Raw genomic sequence first — 22,436 nt, forward strand, 5'->3', positions numbered from 1 at the left:
TTTAGTGCCGAAAAGTTCGGGTCCCCATTGACTTCAATGGGGTTCGGGTTCGGGGTGAAGTTCGGGTCGAGTTCGGGTCCCAAACCCGAACATTTCCGGGAAGTTCGGCCGAACTTCTCGAACCTGAACATCCAGGTGTTCGCTCAACTCTATTAATAACATTTCTAAGTACAGCAATTTTTGAGGTTATGCTGAATTAGAGAAATAAAGGGAACCACCCAAACAGGGTGGAAGAGTGGGAGGTGGAGAAATGGACAGCAATAGGCAGCATGGCGATGCTAGCGGGTAGGAAGATAAAAGCTATAGAAGGAGGGAGTAGTAAGCTTGGGTTTGTAGATGATCCCCAATTGGGGGACACCATACAGGGAGTGCAGAATTATTAGGCAAGTTGTATTTTTGAAGATTAATTTTATTATTGAACAACAACCATGTTCTCAATGAACCCAAAAAACTCATTAATATCAAAGCTGAATATTTTTGGAAGTAGTTTTTAGTTTGTTTTTAGTTTTAGCTATTTTAGGGGGATATCTGTGTGTGCAGGTGACTATTACTGTACATAATTATTAGGCAACTTAACAAAAAACAAATATACTGTATACCCATTTCAATTATTTATTTTTACCAGTGAAACCAATATAACATCTCAACATTCACAAATATACATTTATGACATTCAAAAACAAAACAAAAACAAATCAGTGACCAATATAGCCACCTTTCTTTGCAAGGACACTCAAAAGCCTGCCATCCATGGATTCGGTCAGTGTTTTGATCTGTTCACCATCAACATTGCGTGCAGCAGCAACCACAGCCTCCCAGACACTGTTCAGAGAGGTGTACTGTTTTCCCTCCTTGTAAATCTCACATTTGATGATGGACCACAGGTTCTCAATGGGGTTCAGATCAGGTGAACAAGGAGGCCATGTCATTAGATTTTCTTCTTTTATACCCTTTCTTGCCAGCCACGCTGTGGAGTACTTGGACGCGTGTGATGGAGCATTGTCCTGCATGAAAATCATGTTTTTCTTGAAGGATGCAGACTTCTTCCTGTACCACTGCTTGAAGAAGGTGTCTTCCAGAAACTGGCAGTAGGACTGGGAGTTGAGCTTGACTCCATCCTCAACCCGAAAAGGCCCCACAAGCTCATCTTTGATGATACCAGCCCAAACCAGTACTCCACCTCCACCTTGCTGGCGTCTGAGTCGGACTGGAGCTCTCTGCCCTTTACCAATCCAGCCACGGGCCCATCCATCTGGCCCATCAAGACTCACTCTCATTTCATCAGTCCATAAAACCTTAGAAAAATCAGTCTTGAGATATTTCTTGGCCCAGTCTTGACGTTTCAGCTTGTGTGTCTTGTTCAGTGGTGGTCGTCTTTCAGCCTTTCTTACCTTGGCCATGTCTCTGAGTATTGCACACCTTGTGCTTTTGGGCACTCCAGTGATGTTGCAGCTCTGAAATATGGCCAAACTGGTGGAAAGTGGCATCTTGGCAGCTGCACGCTTGACTTTTCTCAGTTCATGGGCAGTTATTTTGCGCCTTGGTTTTTCCACACGCTTCTTGCGACACTGTTGACTATTTTGAATGAAACGCTTGATTGTTCGATGATCACGCTTCAGAAGCTTTGCAATTTTAAGAGTGCTGCATCCCTCTGCAAGATATCTCACTATTTTTGACTTTTCTGAGCCTGTCAAGTCCTTCTTTTGACCCATTTTGCCAAAGGAAAGGAAGTTGCCTAATAATTATGTACATACTGATATAGGGTGTTGATGTCATTAGACCACACCCCTTCTTATTACAGAGATGCACATCACCTAATATGCTTAATTGGTAGTAGGCTTTCGAGCCTATACAGCTTGGAGTAAGACAACATGCATAAAGAGGATGATGTGGTCAAAATACTCATTTGCCTAATAATTCTGCGCACAGTGTATAGGGAGTCTAGTAGTGGACCTAAGTATGGCTGGTCATAGTGGGGATAAAAGTGTAAAGCCATTTGAAAGTGCTTTTTTTTTTAATCAAGAAGATCTCGGAGAAGGTAATAAGATATGAGGAAGGAAAGGGGCGGGGGGGCGGGGGGAGGATGAAGTATGAATGGGGAAGAGGGTAGCTTAGAGGATAGGCCTATTTTGAGAAAAGGAATTCAGGGAAGTGGAGATAGAGATAAGAAATAAAACTCTGGATAGTCCCAGAGTTCAGAAAATGAGATAAAGTAAGTGAGAAAGGGATAAACTTAGTAACAACTATGACTTTAGCTAGTAAGAACGGTTCTTAATCTTTAGAATAGTCCCTTGATCCTATGGAGACTTCAGGTGAAGGACTACTTGTGGACCAGGAATAGAGGTTCCCTCAAGTGGAAGAGGAGCAGGAATCGGATAATCTTCCTGTGGAGAGTCAATCCGGGTCTAGGGAAATCCTTCTTGGGGTCGTCTTCATCATCCTTCTCTTTAAGTGCTGGGATCTGGAGGAAGCACTCGGGGTCCAAGGTTCCAACACGGGTATAGCCGGTAAGTCCGTTAGGTTTTTAACGATGTACCAATCCGGTATATCCAGCGGCTCTATCTCCAGGGTTTACCTGGGGAAGGTCAGAGGGAGATCTGATCACTAGCTTGCGCCCCGGGTTATTAATTAATAAACCAAACGGATGGAGCCAACGATAGGTGATAGATTTCTGCTGCAATACTCCCAGAAGAGGTTTTAGTGCTCTCCTTTTCTGTAATGTCATTGGTGATAGATCTTGGAATAAAGAAACAGTGGTACCGAAGAAGGCAAGTGGGTGTTTTTCTCTCGCCGCTTTAATCAATTTTTCTTTGGTGCTAAAGCTGACCAGTTTGCAGATTATGTCTCGTGGGGGTTCTTGTGGCTTGGGAGGTGGGCGAAGCGCCCTGTGAGCTCGATCCATAGTGAGGTTGTCTGCGGCCTCGGGACCTAGTAGCTTTTGGAACAGCTCTTTGAATGCCGGCATGATAGAATCAGGCAATACAGTCTCTGGAATGCCCTTAATACGGAGGTTGTGTCTCCGCCCCCTGTTATCTTGGTCTTCGACCAGGCTGTAAAGGTGGTTAATGTGAGCTTGTTCAAAGCTGTGGGATGCCGCGGTGTTAAAAGCCATTGATTCCTCGTGACTGGCCTCGAGCACCTGAACACGTTCTCTGAGTTGCTTCTGGTCACTCTTTATATCTTGTAAGTCCTGTTTTAAAGGAGCTAATGCAACTCCTAAAGCCTCTCTTATAAAAGATCTGGAGACCGGGAGATTTTCCCCAGTGTGAAGGGATTCTGCTTCGCTTTCCCTACCTCCGTCCGAGTCTGCAGATGCGTCTGCCTGCTCGTCTCTCACTGCTGACTCTCTCTCCCGCGCCATCTTGGATTCAGCTGAGCACTTTTCTTGAAGAATTTCTCCATCTCTCCATGGACTGGGTTTGATCCCCGTGATCCGGGGGTATCTCTGGACTTGTCTCGTCCGATTTTCCCCATTATCTCCGCTCTTAGTGTGCTGATTAAGCTCACTTGAACCGTGTCTGCAGCAGAGCTCACACAAGCATGTGCGTCTCGCTCTGTGGCCAAGCTCCGCCCCCTGTCTCCATTTTCTGAAAGCTATATTTTTTTATTTTTTCTGCCATTGTCTTATGTAGGGGCTCATTTTTTTGCTGGAGGAATTGACACTTTTATTGGTACCATTTTTGGTTACATATTATTTTTTGATATTTTAATATTACACTTTTTTGGGGCAAGGTGACCATTATTTTATTACATTTTTTACGGTGTTCACCTGAGGGGGTAGATCATGTGATATTTCTATAGAGCAGCTCGTTACGGATGCGGCAATATCTAATATGTCTATTTTTATTATTTTTTTATATTTATTAAAAATAGCATGATGAAGGGAAAGGAATTTTTGTTTTACTGTAACGTTTTATTTTCTTATTTTTATAAAACACCTTTTTTAACAGTTTTTTTCACTTTTTATTTTTTGTCCCAGTACAAGGGTCTGTTCCCTGTTTCAATGTACGGTAGTACAATACATACTGTATTGTACTACACTGAAACTGTCAGTTTCACACTGACAGTGTGCCTATGAGACCCAGGCTGGGGGCTGGGTCTCATAGGCTTCCATGCATGGCAGACTCTGAGGCTTTTGAGAGGCCTGGGTTTGCCATTGCAACCATCTGCCCCCTGTTGCCACAGCGTGGAGAGCTGATGGAGAAGCAGAAGGAGCCCCCTCCCTCTGCAATCCTCATATATATTCCGCTGTCAGCGTTGATTGTGGCATATAAGGGGTTAATCTGCAGGCATCACTGTAAAAGCAGAGGCCCGGCTGTAACAAAGGTAATGCTGGTATAGTAAACTCACCACTAACGTCTTCAAATTATCATTCAGCTGTATGAATATGCAGTGTGACTTAACATTCCTCACGATGCCTATACACCTTTTTTGTTGAAGCTGGGAGTGCCAGGCATGTGGACACCTGTATTAAAGTGCAAGTCTTCAGCCGCTGCTGGATCTGTGCGCATTCACGTGGTGATATCGCTCAGCTGAGCTATGTAGTTCCAAGGCTGGCAGTATTCTTGCTTTGCCGAGGTATTGGTTGTCTACTGAGCAATGATGAATATGCTGTTAGCAGTACCTGAGTCGATTCAGTCCAAAAATAAAGATGATCTCCTCTTTGGTACAAAGTAAGCAATCAGTCTGGGAGTCAATCTCTGGTCAAATAGCTCCGCTATAAGGCTAAACACATTTCGGGCTCCTAGCCCGCTCTTCAGTACCCACAAAAAATGCCAAATGTGTTTTTTTTTTTCCTTTTTAAAGGCTAAAAAGTATTGTTCAAACTCTGGACTGGATTGTGCTATTTATAAAACCTGAAGTGAACCATTTCTATTGATAAATTACACATTGGCATAGCCATACATGGTCTATATTTAACTAATCAATAAGAAAAATACATATCACATAATACAAATAAAAATTAAATAAAAAATATATAATACATATACTGTATATAACAAATAATAAATGACAAAGGGGGGGGGGACAATGATCAATATGCTTGCTATATATTTGATAGGAGATACAATGTTTGTGACTGAAAGAGGAGACCTATCTCATCATTTATGGTTGGGTCGCATTAAGACATTCACTACTTCATTTATCCAAATCTGATTGCCAGGAGACAAGTGTGTTTTTTTTCTACTAGTGTGAATTGGGGACTGGGTGGACTTGCCCCTTTTATCTCTGTGTGGCTCTATTTGAATATACAGATTGTTGCCTGCTGACCTATTGACTTTTTAGTTTTGGCTGTTGTAGGATTGCGTTGGCAACTGGCCACCTTGTCTGACATTGTCTCTGCTGCTATAAACTGCAATTATTACAACTATTTTTGCACAAAAACTGAACAAATATTTCACTTGGATTTAATTAGTGAAAAAATATATGTGGGTGAGGGTAAAGCCAAATGGTTTAGCTGTGATCTGGCTGGCAGAATTTAGCAGGCCAGTCCAATCTGCAGCCGCCAATGGCCACACAATTTGATGTGCAGCCAGCCAGTTTACCGTGATACATACCGTTTAATTATAGTTGATGCAAAGTGATTCTAAGACTTGTTAGAAATATGGCTAATGTCTACTTTCTATAGCAAAGTATTTAGGCTTGAATAATTTGTTTTGCACATAAATAACTTTTATAGCCAACATGATAATCAAATTACACTGTGTCCTTTTTTTTGTCATCTAGCCTTCCCTACCTGTTCTTGCTTTATTTTCAATATACTTTGCTAATGTTTCTCTGTTATGGATTTCCAGCTGTGCAGCATTAATTGACCTTCTTAATCCTTGTTTACTTACTGGTATGTACAGACACTGAAGGCCTGGTAATGATTATGGCCCCATTCAGTGCCTTTATGTAATAATTACTTTGTGGGCTCACCACACTCACTTGTTATCTCAGAAATGTAGAACAGATATGTACAAAGAATGTTGTAAGCATTTAAGATTTTAAAAAATCTAATCCTCCACTATTATTTATTAGTAAACTGAACATTGTTAAATACATTTATTACAAACTTTTTATTTAATTGTTAGTAGTGCATCATATTTATGACAATATTGAGTATTGTGGAAAAGTCAAAGATCACTCTTTTATTTATTTCATTTCCTATGAAAAAGGTCATAAAGTACAAGCTGTTCATTTTTTAGTGTCAGAAAAACCCAGCAACATATATTCATTAAAAGATTAGAAAAATGTCTTCAGGACTAAATAGAATGTCAAATTTCTCAGTATTTAATTTCTTTACTCTAGTTTTCCTATTGACAAACTTTTAATTTGAACCAGAAAATAAAAAAATCAACATCTAGAAATGTGAGCCAAAATAGTTCAATTTGACTTCTCTTAAAGGAAATTTATCAGGGCTTGCAAACCCTAAGCATGGTCCTACATAAATAGTACTGCTGGCACTAGCCTTGGATCCCTAATTTGTATGTGAATATTAACCCTTGTTTCCCCCACTGAGCACCCACAGACTGGCCGTGGAATTCCTTTGGGGGGCCACGTCCCCTCTGCTAAGCTTCATCTACTTTTCTCGCAACTTCTGAAGAGTGGTGAGAGAAGTAAAAAGTTGCAAATTATGATTCAAATTGTTTTACACGATAAAAATATTTGACAAAAGTCCCTCAATATATATTGTAGTGTAACCAATTATAACTCTGTATAAAGACCATGTGAGAAGTGCAGAGGAAATCATATACCATTGCATGTGTCTATGGGATCTTACAATGCTAAAAACAATATGTAGTTCAAAATATGATACCATTTTTAGATTGGAAAGGCACCCACAACAACTATTCTGAGCAATTTACACAGAAATGGAAGGTGATTGTATCTGAATGTTTGCCAAACTTGATGAACATGATCATTATACAAGAGAGGGACTGCCTCATAAATATTATTAACAAATAACACAAACACAAGAAATTGTAACTAAATATGTGGATCTACAGTTGTGGAACTAGATGTTAAATTGAAAACCAAGATTGCCAAATTGGAAACAGCTACTATGAGGATAAACAGTATAAGATCATAAGAAATATAGGAGGTCATTTATAAAACTGGTATAAAGTAGGACTAGTTTAGTTGACCAGTTGACCATTTCTACCAATCAGATTCCTCCTTTCATTTTGGACAGCTCCTTTGGAAAATGAAAGGATGAATCTGATTGGTTGCTATCGATAATTAAGCCAGTTCTGCTTTACACCAGTTTGATCAATGACTCCCTCTTTAAACCTAGGTTACACACACCTCTATGACACTCTATTTTGAACGGAAAAAAAAAACCAAAACATTCCAGCAGGAGAAGACTTCATTTGACTAGAGCAAACTTCAGTTCAAAGGAGGTTGAGTCATCAGACATGATGTTTTAAAGTATTAACACCTGCAGTAGTCAAAGAAGTGAAGCTTACAGTCAAAGTCAGGATCCTTCCTACACAAAATGTACTAACAAATCTTCAAAAAAAGGATGGAGGGGGGGGGGGGGGATCAGACACATTGCATGTGGAGGTCCATACCCACAGAGACAGAGGAAATAAAGGATCTAAAGAACAGCTCAGCATCCTATCACATGGACCAACTTTTACTTTGATTGTTCACTTTGATATGAAATAATCCTGGTTTGCAAGGAATTTCACTTTGGGAAAACACCTCCTAAATTTAAGTGAAAACCATAATGGAACACTTGATAGTGATAATGGATCCAATAGAAAAACTAGTTACGGTGTTTGCATGTGTACTTTGTCTTTACAAGAACAAAGGGGGAGATTTATCAAAACTGGTGTAAACGAAAACTGGCTTAGTTGTCTGTAGCAACCAATCATATTCCACCTTTTATTATTCAGAGCTTCTTTGGAAAATTAAAAGGGAATCTAATTGGTTGCTAAGGGCAGGGCAGTTTTTCTTTACACCAGTTTTGATAAATCTCCCCCAAAGTGTCTTATATGATCTGTAATGATTGCATGCTATAATTATGACACCAATAGCAAATCATTTACTACGTGTATGTCTAACCTAAGTTTTCATCCTATTTGGTCTTTGTCTGCTGCACTTGAATACTTCTAGGATGTTTTATAGTGGATTTGTCCACTGAGTCATATATGATTCATATTTACAATACAGCACAGTTCCTCATACTGTCCATCTGCTTCTTCCCATCTGAAATGGCCAGCAAAGTAGCGCTGCTCCATCCACTCCACACCGACTGAGGACTGCTTCTTGCCTGTTCCACCTCTCACTGTATGCAAGGTGCAAGTGTGCTCCCTCTCCAGCTTTTAAAGGGCCAGTGCCCTAAACTTTACCGGCCTAAGGATGGCCACCTTTGGGTATATGAGGCCCCTTTCTCTGTGGGAGGATGCCTAAGCAATAGGTTTTCTTGACCATTATGTCTTGAAAAAGTATACTATATTATGTCAATTGCTCTGATGTCAGGCCAGACAACTGATGGTGAAAATCCAATAGTTAGGCCAATGTCAAACATGAATAATTGACAGATTGCTCATGTTTGTAGATTTTTTTTAAAAATAATGTAATCTTCATTGCTCAACAGTTAAGGGAATTTTTGTGATGGTTATGCCAGGGTACTAGAACAGTGTTTTACAAAATAACCAAGGGACTTCAACAAAAATTCTGTATTTTTCAGGAAACACAAGGATCAAAATTAGAGAACATCAATGACTGAAGCATTTGTCTTTCGTGGTCGACCAGCCATCTTTGGAGACTTGAATGTTTTTGTGTCTTTGTAAAGATACCGTATTCTAGAAAGCACAGATTTTGAACAACTAACATCTCTTGCTATGGCTGATAGGGTCATTCCTTTGGCATTCAACTGGATAACCTGCTGCCAGAGGGTTTCAGTCACTGCAAGATGATGAGCCATTCTAAAAAGTCTGAGAAAACTGGAAAGTTAGGCTGCCAGTTATATAGGGTTTGTCAAATAATTAAGAAAATTAGCACCAGGTACCAAATTAACACCAATAACTGGAAGGTATCTGGAAGTGTTCTGTAATTTTGATCAGTATTCTTTTTCAAATATCTCATTTAAGTTTTTTATACTGTGCTTCAGAATATATGTAACTCATGAAATATTCTTAAAATACTGCCTTTTTGCTCCTGTTTGGATCATTTCTAATAGGACTATGCAGTGACCTTGACATTTTTTATGAAATTGTATGTCGTTCTCTAAATTTGATCTCCAAAGTATACATAGAATCCATTCACAGATTTAAAGATCCTGATCAGGCAGGATTCTCATGATGTGCTTGTGAAATACACCAGATAAGGTATCTGCAATGGTTTATTATATATTGTAATGACATACGGTACTATGTATGTATGTACCATATTCTTCAGAATGATAAGGTATGGTTGGAGTTAAGTATAGAATGTAACATTCCATTCCTCTCCTCTTGGTGGGAGTGGAGTGGTCCTATTTCCTGCCGGGGGGTGGGGGGGATCTAGAGAGGTCTAGGGATAGTTAGTTTGGCAAGCCTGGAGTGCAGAAGTACGTCCATCTGCTCCTGCCCCAAGGGCCTTGGGACTAAAGATAAGCTAGTCTGTGAGGACTACTACTCCAGTAAGACTGCAGGGTCCCAGGCTATCAAAAGGTTTTCAAGCTACAGGTAAAGAGTTTTTAGTAAGCAAATTGATCAGCACTACAGATATACAGACTCCACTGCAGGTGAGTGGATAACATGTTAAGACATCCATCATGACAGTTCAGGACAAGCACATGCAAAAACCTGCATTTTACAAGTGGACACCTATAGCCACAAGTGCCTACAAGTTGCAGACATTTCCACTTGTAGAGGTGGCAGCTGGATTCCTTTGCACTCAGTAATTAAAACAGTTTGTTGTCCTTCTACATCTGTCTCATCCTTTCACACCACCTTTTCACTGCATAGAACTCCAGGGAGTGACGGCCTGAGACAGTACACTGTGACACAAAATTTCATCAGGGCCACTTCCACTCCCATCATCTGCTCCAGATCCTCAGGGGCTTACTGCACTTGGCTTTTTAAAAAATGAAACTTAAAGATGTGCTAATCTGACACATTTTCACTCCACTTCTAAAAGAGGCAAGAATCACCAAAAGTTGCAAAAATATGCACCAAATGTTGCATGCAGGTATTGATATTATTATTATTATTATTATTATTATTATACCACGCAACAACAAAAAAAACTTTTTGTCTGCTACTGAGCAAAAAACATTTGTCCTATACTAAATCAAATTAAAGTCAGAATTGTTGTAACACGTCACAAAATTTTGCTATGCATAAGTATGCCTAAATGAATTAAGCACTTGGAAAGCATTAAATAATTTTGAACAGAACGAGTTTTACTCCAACGATTACCTGATCTACATCAAAGTTTGCGTAGTAAACAGTGTATGAAAATGTAATGGAATAATAAAATTTCAAAAAGTCTTGTTTTTCAGTTTAAAAGTCTTACTTGAGCAAGGCCCAGTACTGTTAAAAGTGCTTCAGGCATCTGCTTTTGCGTTTGTGAACAGTCAAATTTTCCTGTTGCAAAAACCAGCAGTAGTCTCACATCATGTTGGGATTCCAGCGGCCTTGATACCTGTTCTCCATTGTATAAATATCTTTATGGAACCGCTCTCCATGTTCGTCACTTACGTGTCCCAAATTGGGTGGGAAAAAGTCCAGATGGGAATGTAAGAAATGCACTTTCATTGACATTCGGCAGCCAAGTTGTTCATTTGCTGTAAGCATGTTGTCTACTAATTCAGCATAGTTTGCAGCTTGTCTGTTCCCAAGAAAGTTCTGCACTACTAGCACAAATGCATCCCAAGCTGCAAGTTCCAGAGGGTTGAGTTTTGTTCTGATCATGATCTGGTCATCATGCATTAGTTTGTTGATTTCGGGGCCAATAAAAATCCCAGCCTTTATTTTAGCATCAGTTTTCAGTGTGCTAAACTTCTCCTTCAAATTCTGTAAACCATTTCCTTCACGATCAAGTGCAATTACAAAATGTTTCATTAAACCAAGTTTAATGTGAAGTTGGTGGAAGATAAACTTGAAGTGTATCGACCAGTGATTTGTGTTGTACATTGTACTGAGCAACTGTGTGCTCGACTCTGAGAGGCCACTGTCTCATTTTATAATGATTGTTGTCATCATGTTCCATAGGCACAAGAAACACATATGCTTTGTGTACCCTAACTGTAGGCCAAGCAGCAATGCCACCACTTTCAGGTCAGCACAAATTTTCCATTTATGTTCTGAGTATTTGATCATTTTCAAAATTAACTCCATAGAAGCATGGGTCTCTTTCATTCCAACCGCATGAGTCAATGGAACAGATGTTTTTTTGTTACCATTGTGCAACAAGACAGCTTTCACCGGAACATGCGCACCGTCTAACTCCATCATAAGACCATTTACACCAATACAGAAACAGACATCGCTTTCCATTGCATAGTATGCAGCTAAATTGGTGTGTCGATGATGAAAGTGTGAAGTTGTGGTGCCTTATTGTAGCAAATTCCATTCCGGAAATCCAGAAGCTAGCAGTTCTGTCTTTTCTTTAGATAATGACAGATCTCTTACCAGATAATATAAATCTGATTGGCTCAGCAAGTGCGCTGACCCTCCAGTTGTTCTGGATCAGGAAATACATTGCGACAATCAACATCTTCTTCTTCATCCGGTTCAGAACGTCTGTTTCAATTGCTGTTCCTGCTGTGGGAAGGGCAGGCACTGGATTCTCTACATCGTGTGGTACTGGTTTAAGAGCAGACTCAGACAGGATACACAATTTGTGACTTGTTTTTCTTTGAATATCCAGCTATTTTAGTCATGCAAAAGTAACAGTCTGAATGGTGATTTTTCTGCTCATGCCAAACCATAGGCACTGCAAAAGCCATTCCTTTCCTTTCATCATTCAACCACTGCATTAGCCCAGAGTAACACACAGTGCAACAAACAAGAGGTGCCCAGCTTTTATCTTGATCTCCAATTTTACAGTCAAAGTAATAATAATAATAATAATACAATTTATTTATATAGCATATTCCGCAGCGCTTTACAAATTCATAGGGTTCATATACAAAACAAAAACAACTGGCTAATATGCAACTAAAACACTAGGAGTCAGGGCCCTGCTCGCAAGAGCTTACAATCTTTGAGGAATTGGGGGTGACACATAAGGTAGTTGATTGTGATAAGTGGGATTTGAGCCATTATTGAACTGACGGGAGTGGTGACGGCCGATCTGCTTCGGGTTTGGGACTACTAGAGGATCAAGTTTAAGTCAGATGAGTTGGTGGGGAAAAGGTTTAGTCTGGGAAAAGTCATTTTAGGTAGCTTGATAAGCCTGCCTAAAAAGATATGTTTTAAAGGCACGTTTGAAGGTGGAGAAGTTGTAGATTGACCTAGTATTCCGGGGCAGAGTATTCCAGAGAGTAGGAGTAGCTTGAGAATGGTCTTGAAGACAAGAGAGAGAGAGGCTATTAATCTTAGGTCGCTAACAGAATGGAGAGCACGAATAGGGTGGTAGATGTGCTTGAGAGCCAATCAGTGGAGGTAAAAGCTCCTAATGGGGGCGGGACTGGGCTGACAGAGCGATCATGTGAGTGAACACATGACTGCAGTGTCAGAAGTGCAGCAGAGGGCACGCCCAGACCACACCAGAAAAGCCAATCAGTGGCCCATGTGATCATATGGAGGAGGGGCCGGAGGTGGTGCAGTAGGTGCGGCCGAGCGTCTGAGTGGCAACGCCACCAGAAAACATGAGGCCTCAAACTCCAAGGGGTGGAGGGGTAGTGACGCGGCGATCACGTGACAGAGCACGTGACCGCAACGTCACAAGCGCCGGCGAAACAACGCCCCCATTGCTGAGCCACAAGCAGTGATGAACGTCAAACCCCGGCAGCACAAGCAAAGCCTGAGTGACGGAGCGGTCACGTGATACAGCACGCGACCGCGGCGACACACCTCGTACAGGAGTACGCATGCAAGCCAACAGACTCCTCCAAAAATGGGCAGATGATCAATGTGCATGGTAGCCTATTTAGTATAAGTCAGAGTAAGAAGAAACAGAGCAGTAGCTGGGAGCTGGACATAAAATAGGATGATATGGTATAAGAGAACACACAATTAACCCCTCATTATACTAATGGACGACAAGTGACTACATCGCGCTGTGGACAGGTGACTTTCACCCCACCACACCGTGATGTTATATTGCGAGACCATGTTCAGACTCATTGTGATCACACCATGTACAATATGAAAGGTGCATACCATGTAATTATAAGAGGAAAAAATGGCACGAGTGCCAGTATTCCAAAACAACAGCTGACTGGGTTTGGTATATATACATAAATATTGACGAGAGCACCCAACCTTGGGGGCTGAATTATTACAATGTTAGATCATACACAATTACTGATGAGATAAGTGGCAATAGGGTACAAATTAAATTAAGATAAAACACAACCAAAGCAATTCTATGCTTAACAGGAGAAAAAGAGACACAGGTGAAAAGCAAGTGAACAGTGTGCTCAGTGCAGTGATAAATAGAGAAAAAGAAAGAGAAAAGTTAAGAATATACATCATGGTGAGTATATATGGTCAGAACATCTCAAGAAGAGGGAGTTATTATGTAATATTGATGGAGCAATCATAGTTGTATAGCCAGCATATGACCCAAAGAAATCCAGAGTGTATCCAAACAGCACCATGCCCGAAGGCAAAACTCTGTATGGAACCATGACTCCACTGATACGGTCCTCCACTGCAATGACCGTCATCGGTAGTGCTAAAGATAAGTCAAGAAAGCACAATATGTTAAAACAATATTTCAAAGAAAGGGCTGGGCACTCTCTATCCCTGGAGTAGCATGTACTTTATTCAATAAAATATTATATTATAAATAAAATAGCTCAATAGTAAATACACGGGTCTGGCCAGACTAAAATAGTACCTACAAACAATAAAAACAATAAAAAATTGATAAGAACCACAGAGTTGCTATAAACACAATGGTTGTCTTTTGATCCAATGCTCAAATTTCGCATAAAATTTCAAATAAATAATCACAAGGAGAGGAATACTAATAATTCAAGATTATTTCCAAATATTCGATCCAAATATTCGATCCAATGTCCGAACTCCTACATATAGTCCTGGCTTATCCAATTTTTGCTATAAGCTTGGTTAGTCTCTTTAATCAGCACAATGCAACATCGATAAATATCTTCAAATAGGACTAAATGTCGATTATATTAAATTTTTTTTCATCGCAAATACTTATTTCATCTATGATTGTATGGTCTACTCACGTAACAGGTGTACGTAGGCAGCTTTGACAGTCTGCGTGGTAATCAGAATATGATCTTCCGCTACTGCTTTCAAACGTGAGTGTCGACTTTAGCGTGGAATAATAGTATACGATATATCCAAAAATTTCAAAGGAATTTCGACAAATGTCCTTTGGCTGAACAATATAAGTTTTCACTTACTGGCGCCAGTAGTTTCTTTATAATCCACGGCTCCGCAGATACATACAATGTACCCTCAATAGATTTTCTCCAAAAAGGGTTCGAAGCTGCAAAGGTTGGTGGTCCTTGTGTTGAATCAGGGGGTCCAGTACCAAATGCGTTTCGGGGCTCTTAGTGGCCCCTTCCTCAGTGGTTAACCTCCCGTCCATAATGCCTCTCCTTTTATAGAGGATTTCAGAAACTTGCAAAGTGGGAAATGGATCAAGTTTTCCTCAAACTCTGTGGTGGATTTTGATTATAGGATCACTTTAAATCAAACAATGTTCTTTTCTCCAATAAAGACAATATTTTTCGCAATAATCTTCACTATGCAAACTTGCTACATTCTCTAGGTGATATTGCACCAAAAAACACACAATGTCATAAAAACGCATATGCGGTATTGATGCGTTTTTGTTGCGTTTTCATTGGGAACCATTATTTGAGTTATATTGGTACATAAATACCCCATATATAACCCAAAAATTATATACATAAATAGATAAAAATGTAAAAGTCAGATAATTGGTGCCTTCATGTTGATCTTCACTATGCGACCTTGCTACATTCTATAGATGATATTGCACCAAAAAAACGCACAATGTCAGAAAAACCGCATATGCGGTATTGATGCGTTTTCATTGTTATATTGGTACATAAATACCCCATATATATCCCCAAAAATATATACATAAATACATAAAAACATAAAAATCTAATAATTGATGCCTTCATGTTGATACATTATAAGTACTATAGTCATGTTATATATAACGGTACGGAGAAATCTATATTCCCAAAAACAATCAATTTCTAAAAATATTTCAAAAATCTTAAAAGACTCTATAAAAGATGTTTCAAAACTATATTAAAAACTGTATTAAAAATATTATACATCATATAATGGCTTTCTGTGGCTCGAAATTCAGAATTCATTGTCCTCTATAAAAGGAGAGGCATTATGGAGGGGAGGTCAACCACTGAGGAAAGGGCCACTAAGAGCCCCGAAACGCGTTTGGTACTGGACCCCCTGATTCAACACAAGGACCACCAACCTTTGCAGCTTCGAACCCTATTTGGAGAAAATCTATTGAGGGTACATTGTATGTATCTGCAGAGCCGTGGATTATAAAGAAACTACTGGCGCCAGTAAGTGAAAACTTATATTGTTCAACCAAAGGACATTTGTCGAAATTCCTTCGAAATTTTGGGATATATCGTATACTATTATTCCACGCTAAAGTCGACACTCACGTTTTCAATCAGTAGCGGAAGATGATATTCTGATTACCACGAGGGACGCCGCCGACTGTCGATCGAAGCCGCCTACGTACACCTGTTACGTGAGTAGACAATACAATCATAGATGGAATAAGTATTTGCGATGAAAAAAATATAATCAACATTTAGTCCTATTTGAAGATATTTATCGATGTTGCTGATTAAAGAGACTAACCAAGCTTATAGCAAAAATTGGATAAGCCAGGACTATATGTAAGAGTTCGGACATTGGATCAAATATTTGGATCGAATATTTGGAAATAATCTTGAATTATTAGTATTCCTCTCCTTGTGATTATTTATTCGAAATTTTATGCAAAATTTGAGCATTGGATCAAAAGACAACCATTGTGTTTATAGCAACTCTGTGGTTCTTATTAATTGTTTAATTGTTTTTATTGTTTGTAGGTACTATTTTAGTTTGGCCAGACCCGTGTATTTACTATTGAGTTATTTTATTTACAATATAATATTTTATTGAATAAAGTACCATCTACTCCAGGTATAGAGAGTGCCCAGCCCTTTCTTTGAAATATTGTTGTAGCTTATAGATTGGGTGAATCTGTGGGCTGTGAGCACCCATCCAGGCCACCTCATACAGTAGTGCGACCTAATTTTTGATATTTTCAAATCCCTCTTTAATATGTTAAAAGACAGGGGAATGACAGACAAAAGATTAAAAACAAGGGACCCGGGATGAGCAGAGGGACCCCAGGGGAACTCAAGAACAGGGAATATTGATAGAGACATCCATCACGGGACATATCTCTTAATCCCACAGATTCTAAATTGCGAGCTATCACAATCGTGAAACAATTTAAAATGTTTGGGAATTGCTTTTAGTAGGGTCACATCATTTTCATCTTTGGCAGCCTCAATGCCCAGGACATGTTCTCGTATACTCCTCTTATATGTTTCCATATCCCCAGAAGAAGCCAGGTCTACTGGCGAAACACTGGGGCTCCACCTCCATTGGTGCTGACGTCATTCAGGTCATGCAATCTTAATTATCTTCCACACACCTGTGTGGGCACTATATAGGGGAGATGTTTTTATATGTTTCCATATCCCCGGAAGAAGCAAGGTCTACTGGCGAAACGGCGTTGGGTCAGGAGTCGGCCGAGAGATCTTTGCACCATTCAGGGTATGTCTAAATTTTGTCCTTTTCATTTCAACCTCAATCTCCACAATCGCCTCCTTCGCACTTTGTTTGGGGCATTGCTACTATGAGGTTCTGAGGTATGCTCTTTCAGCTAGCATTCTTTTTTCCCTGTTATTTCGTGCACTGATCTCCCGGCCTCTCCTTGGGTCCTGCTCCTCATCTGTGTGTCCCGCCTTGTGCTGCCTCTTTTATCATACATGTATGTATTGTTTATATAGAGAAAAGGAAAATTGCAGCTCTCACCTCTAATCACCCTTATGAAGCACGGAAGATAGGGCTTGAACCCAGCCACACTTGAAATGTCCAGAAAACAAAAGGGTCAATTCCAGCTTCTGACGTGTAAAATGGTTTGTTCTTTATTTGGGTTGCAAAATTTAAGATCCAACATACATCACATGGAGAGACACAAAGTAATTGTGACGCGTTTCGGGCTATAGTATTAAGCCCTTCATCAAGACAATACATAGTCCACTAAAAACAAGTACTTATATACAACACAGGTAGGTTCCTCCTCCTTCTTTGATTGGCTAGAGGTCACATCCCAAACCCAGGTGTTCCTGGATTAGGTGAGAAGTCCAGCCAAGAACATATGGGCGGGGAGGTAACAATTTAGTATCATGCATTTGAAATCACACACTGATGAACTACATATACTGCAATATTAGATCATATTTTCTGTTTAGACCCTTCGGTATGCAGGTTTCCAAAATAAGCATCCAGTATGTTTCTCTACTTAGGAGCTTCTGTTTTCGATCACCTCCTCTAATTGGTGCGGAGACAACCTCCACGCCCTACACAGAAAACGCAGAGATGTCGCCCTTGTGAACAGTGGCAAAATGCATTGTTGCCGCTGAGACATTCCGAGACATAAAATGAGGGACATCACTCAAATGCTTCCTTATACGTACTTTTAAATCATTTGTGGTGCAGCCCACGTACTGCAGACTGCATATTTTACATGTTATGAAATATACTACGTGGTCTGTATTGCAATTAATATATTGCTTCAGCACATGTTTTTTTATTACCACATTTGTAGTTTCCATTAGTTTTAGGCCAAGTACATATTTTGGGAACTTTATCCCTGAACAGACTTGGACAAATTTTTTGACCCACTGTGGGGGCTCTTTTCGCTACACACCTTATCCCTGTGGATGCTATATTTCTCCATTCCTCATTGAAATTTAGAACCGGAAGATGTTTCCGTATGATTTTACATATCTTAAAATAGTCTCTACTGTAGTTGGTAGTGAAAGTGATAGGTTCATCTTTGTTTTTATTTCTATTTTTAATTTTATTTTTACTTTTATTTTTATTTCTGTATTTTTTCCCTTTCCTTGTATTTTCGTTCTCATTCTTTATTTCATTGTTGTTATTTCCTTTAGAAAAAATAAGAGTCTTTCTATCTTTTAATCTGGCAAAATGTATACCTCTATTTATATTGGTTTGGGTATATCCTCTCATTTTGAGTCTGACTGCAATATTCTGGACTTCTCTTTCAAATAGTTCCTTGGTGGAGCAGTTTCTTTTTGCCCTTATCATTTCTCCCTTAGGGATGTTATTGAGAACGTGTGGTGGATGGCATGAGGAGGCAGAGAGAATAGTATTACCAGCTGTGGGCTTCCTGTGGGTATATGTAACCACCTTATTATTGCCCTTATCCACTTCCAGACATAGATCCAAAAAAACAATTTTGTCCGGATCGCTGGAAAAAGTTAGTTTTATTGATGTAGTACAATTATTTAAGTACTCTATACATTTTACTATTCTCTCTTTATCCCCCTGCCATACCCACAGCATGTCATCGATGAATCGACCATACCATTTGATGTCCTCTCTATAAGGGTTATTATCAGAAAAAAGAAACCTGCTTTCCCACCACGCCATGTATATATTTGCGATTGAAGGTGAGTATTTCGCTCCCATAGGGATTCCTGATTGCTGAAGATAGTATTTTTTGTTAAACATAAAAAAGTTATGTCTCATTAAGAAATCTATACATAAACATAAAAAGTCTTGTAGCTCTAGGGTATAATTGCTATAACATTCTAGGAACCATTTTAGAGCAACAATAGCTGATTGATGTGGTATGTTCGTATATAATGCAGAGATATCTGCTGTTACCCAAGTAAAATTCATGTGCCAATCAAAAGAAAAGAAATTTCCTAAAACTGTGCCAGTATCCCTCAGATATCCTGGTATTAACGGCACAAGTGGCTGTAGCAGAGAATCTGCCCACTCTGATAAATTTTCGGAGTAAGAGCCGATGCTTGCCACAATCGGACGTAATGGAGGAGGAAAACCTGGTTTATGGATTTTAGGAAGCGCATGGAATACTGGTGTAATTGCATGTTCCACATATATGAATTCAGTTTCCTTTTTAGACAAAATGCCCAGAGAATGGCCTTTGTCCAAAATTTCACAAAGCATTTTCTGACATGGGAGGAGGGGGCTGCAATCCAATGCAAGATAGATACTGGGATCGTTCAGCTTATCCAAAATCTGGTTTTTATATAACTCGCTGTCTAGGATCACTACCGCTCCTCCCTTGTCAGCTCTGCGTATTACAACATCCTGCATATTTTGTAACCCCTCAAAAGCTTTATACTCATCTCTTGTGAGGCTGTTTTTAAAAAAAATTTCATCTATGTTGGTTTTTAAAGCGCAGAGGTCCCTCTGAACCAAGTCCTGGAATCTGTCAAGGACCTCGGATCGGGATTGTATGGGATAGAAACTCTTGTTGGAGGTTCTATATGTAACAGATCTATTACATACAAAATCCTTGTCCGAGTCCCTGCATTGTTTATATGTATTTACAATAAAGTCTTTTGGATTTTCATATATACGAAAGTCAGTTTCATTTTTTGGTGATTATTATGACTCCTTGGGGGTCAGTTTTTTCGACATTATTCTGTCCGGTTAATATTGGTTGACTATTGTATGCCCTTTGTATCTTCAGAGTGCATTTTTGTATCCTCAAGCTTTGACTTGAGATGGAATTCCGGACGCGCACTGCTCTATGGCACACACAGGCAGAAGATTTGTTCAACAATGGTGGGAGCACTGGTGAGGAGGTGGATGGTCGGCAGACACGGGACCTCAAGAACGAACTCAAAAAATTCCATCTTAAACAGGTGAAGACTTGGTGGAATCAGGTATCACTGGAAAACTACTTAAAATGTAATTACATCCCGAGAGGCCTAAGGATCCAAATTTTTCCTACTTATAACAGTCAGGACACGGATTTTCTGACAAAGTGGGAGGAGTCATGTAATCTCTGCTCCAGGTCTCTGATACAGGCTATCATCGACTTGAATAAAAAAAACACTATGTGAGTTGGAACCGGTCATTCAATGTAGCACTGAACTACTGGTATCCCGATTGTCTACCAGTGAACATGAAATATGGGAAAAGGAGATTCAAGACTCATATGACATATGGGAAAAACAAATTAAATCGGAAAAAAGAAAAAAATTCCAACGGGACAAATTAGACTATGAGAACAACTTTGTCTACAAATGGCGCAAATTCCCGGCTGAGCCTAGATCTAGATCCAGCTCTATGTCCTCAAATACATCTGCGGGTAATGATTCTAATCAGTCAGTGCGGCTACCTATACGATATCCTAGCCGCAGAATGAAGAGGAAGGCATCCCCGACACATTATAAACAAAATTAACCTAAGCGTAATGCTGATAATTCAACATCTGTCACCAACCCCAAGGTAATTAATTTATCAAACAAAGAATTATCTAGCGCACAATTAGGTACTTAGTCTTGGTTTATAATTTGTGCCATCTGATTACTTTGATTGTTTTACAGTAGTTAAAGATCTCAATCTCTTTGTTCGCAAGCTGATTTTTAAAAAGATGTTTTTTACGAGAGATGCACCGCAAGCAACCCTTACCACGCCACAAGAAATAGAGGCGGTCACCATTTTGGAGGAACTGATGGAGGAACAAGAACCAGGGGCAATTGGGCCGCATGGTAAGTTTCCTTCCTTCCTCCTACCAAAATCTACTAGGTTCCCGGCCTTTAGTATGTAACCCAACATTCAGGCGTTCATACAGTTGGTCACTCAAGATCTTCACAAGATCCCGGCCTCCTATCCCACTAGATTCAATAATCTGACCTTCACCCAGCGAAGGGCCGTTAAAGAGCTGCAAAAAATGAAGGAAGTGGTGATTAAACCCGCCGATAAAGGCGGTAATGTGGTGGTGTGGCCCCGCGATGCATACGAAAAAGAAGCTTACAGACAACTTAGGGATTCTACCTGCTACAAACGCCTGACCTTTAACCCTAGTGACCAATATAAACGAGAATTGGGTGCTCTGGTACAACGTGCAGAAGCGAATGGTGTCATCACAAAATAACAAGCTATAAGCCTCATCCCCGAATATCCGAAAGTGGCGTGTTTATATCTACTCCCTAAAGTTCATAAAAATTAGACATGCCCCCCTGGACGTCCTATCGTATCAGGGAAGGGGAACCTGTGTGAACCAGCTTGCAAATACATTGATTTTATTTTACAGCCACTTGTAGAACAACTTCCATCATTTGTCAAAGATACGACCGATTTTCTATGCCGTTTGAATGATCTTCACCTTGAATCGGATATGTGGATCGCCTCATGTGACGTTGAATCACTATATACCAGTATCCGTCATAGGGACGGCCTGGAGGCGGTCCGGTTCTTTTTAACCATGTCCAACATCGAGGACGATCTGGGTGAGTTTGTCGTTGAGCTCCTTGAGTTTGTTTTAACGCATAATTTCTTTCTCTTCGGGGACGCCTTCTACCTGAAGCTCCAGGGAACGGCCATGGGGGCGGCCTGTGCGCCGTCCTATGACTGCCTGTTCCTGGGGCTGTGGGAGAGGGAGGTTTTCCTTGTGGAGGTTTATGGTGACATCGGCGGAATCCAGATGTGGGCCCGCTACATCGACGATATATTTGTCGTGTGGCAGGGCCCACAATCTGGATTCACCGAGTTGGTGGGGTTGCTCAATTGTAACAACCGGAATATTGTATCAACATCTAGGATCAACAAGACGTACCTCGACTTTCTCGATGTACAGATCCGTGTAGACAAGTCCGGCAAGATATCCACAGACCTATTTCGCAAGGCAACGTCCACCAACTCTGTCCTACATGCGCAGTCCTGCCATCCGCAGAGCCTTATCCGTAGCAACCCATATGGCCAGTTCTTAAGGGCCAGGAGAATCTGTTCGACGGAAGAGGCATTTAACAGTCAGTCTCAGGACTTGCAAAAAAGATTCTCGGATCATGGATATTCAGCGGCGAACATCAAACAGTGTCACCAGAAAGCGAAACAAGTACAGAGAGATCCTCTCTTGGCATATAACCGCAAACGACACAATCCTGTGGACAAGGTACGGTTTATCACCTCATTTAATCCGCAGTGGAAATCTATCCGAGATACACTAGCCAAGTATTG

This window comes from Bufo bufo, chromosome 4 (assembly GCF_905171765.1).
Source record: "Bufo bufo chromosome 4, aBufBuf1.1, whole genome shotgun sequence".
NCBI lineage: Eukaryota > Metazoa > Chordata > Amphibia > Anura > Bufonidae > Bufo > Bufo bufo.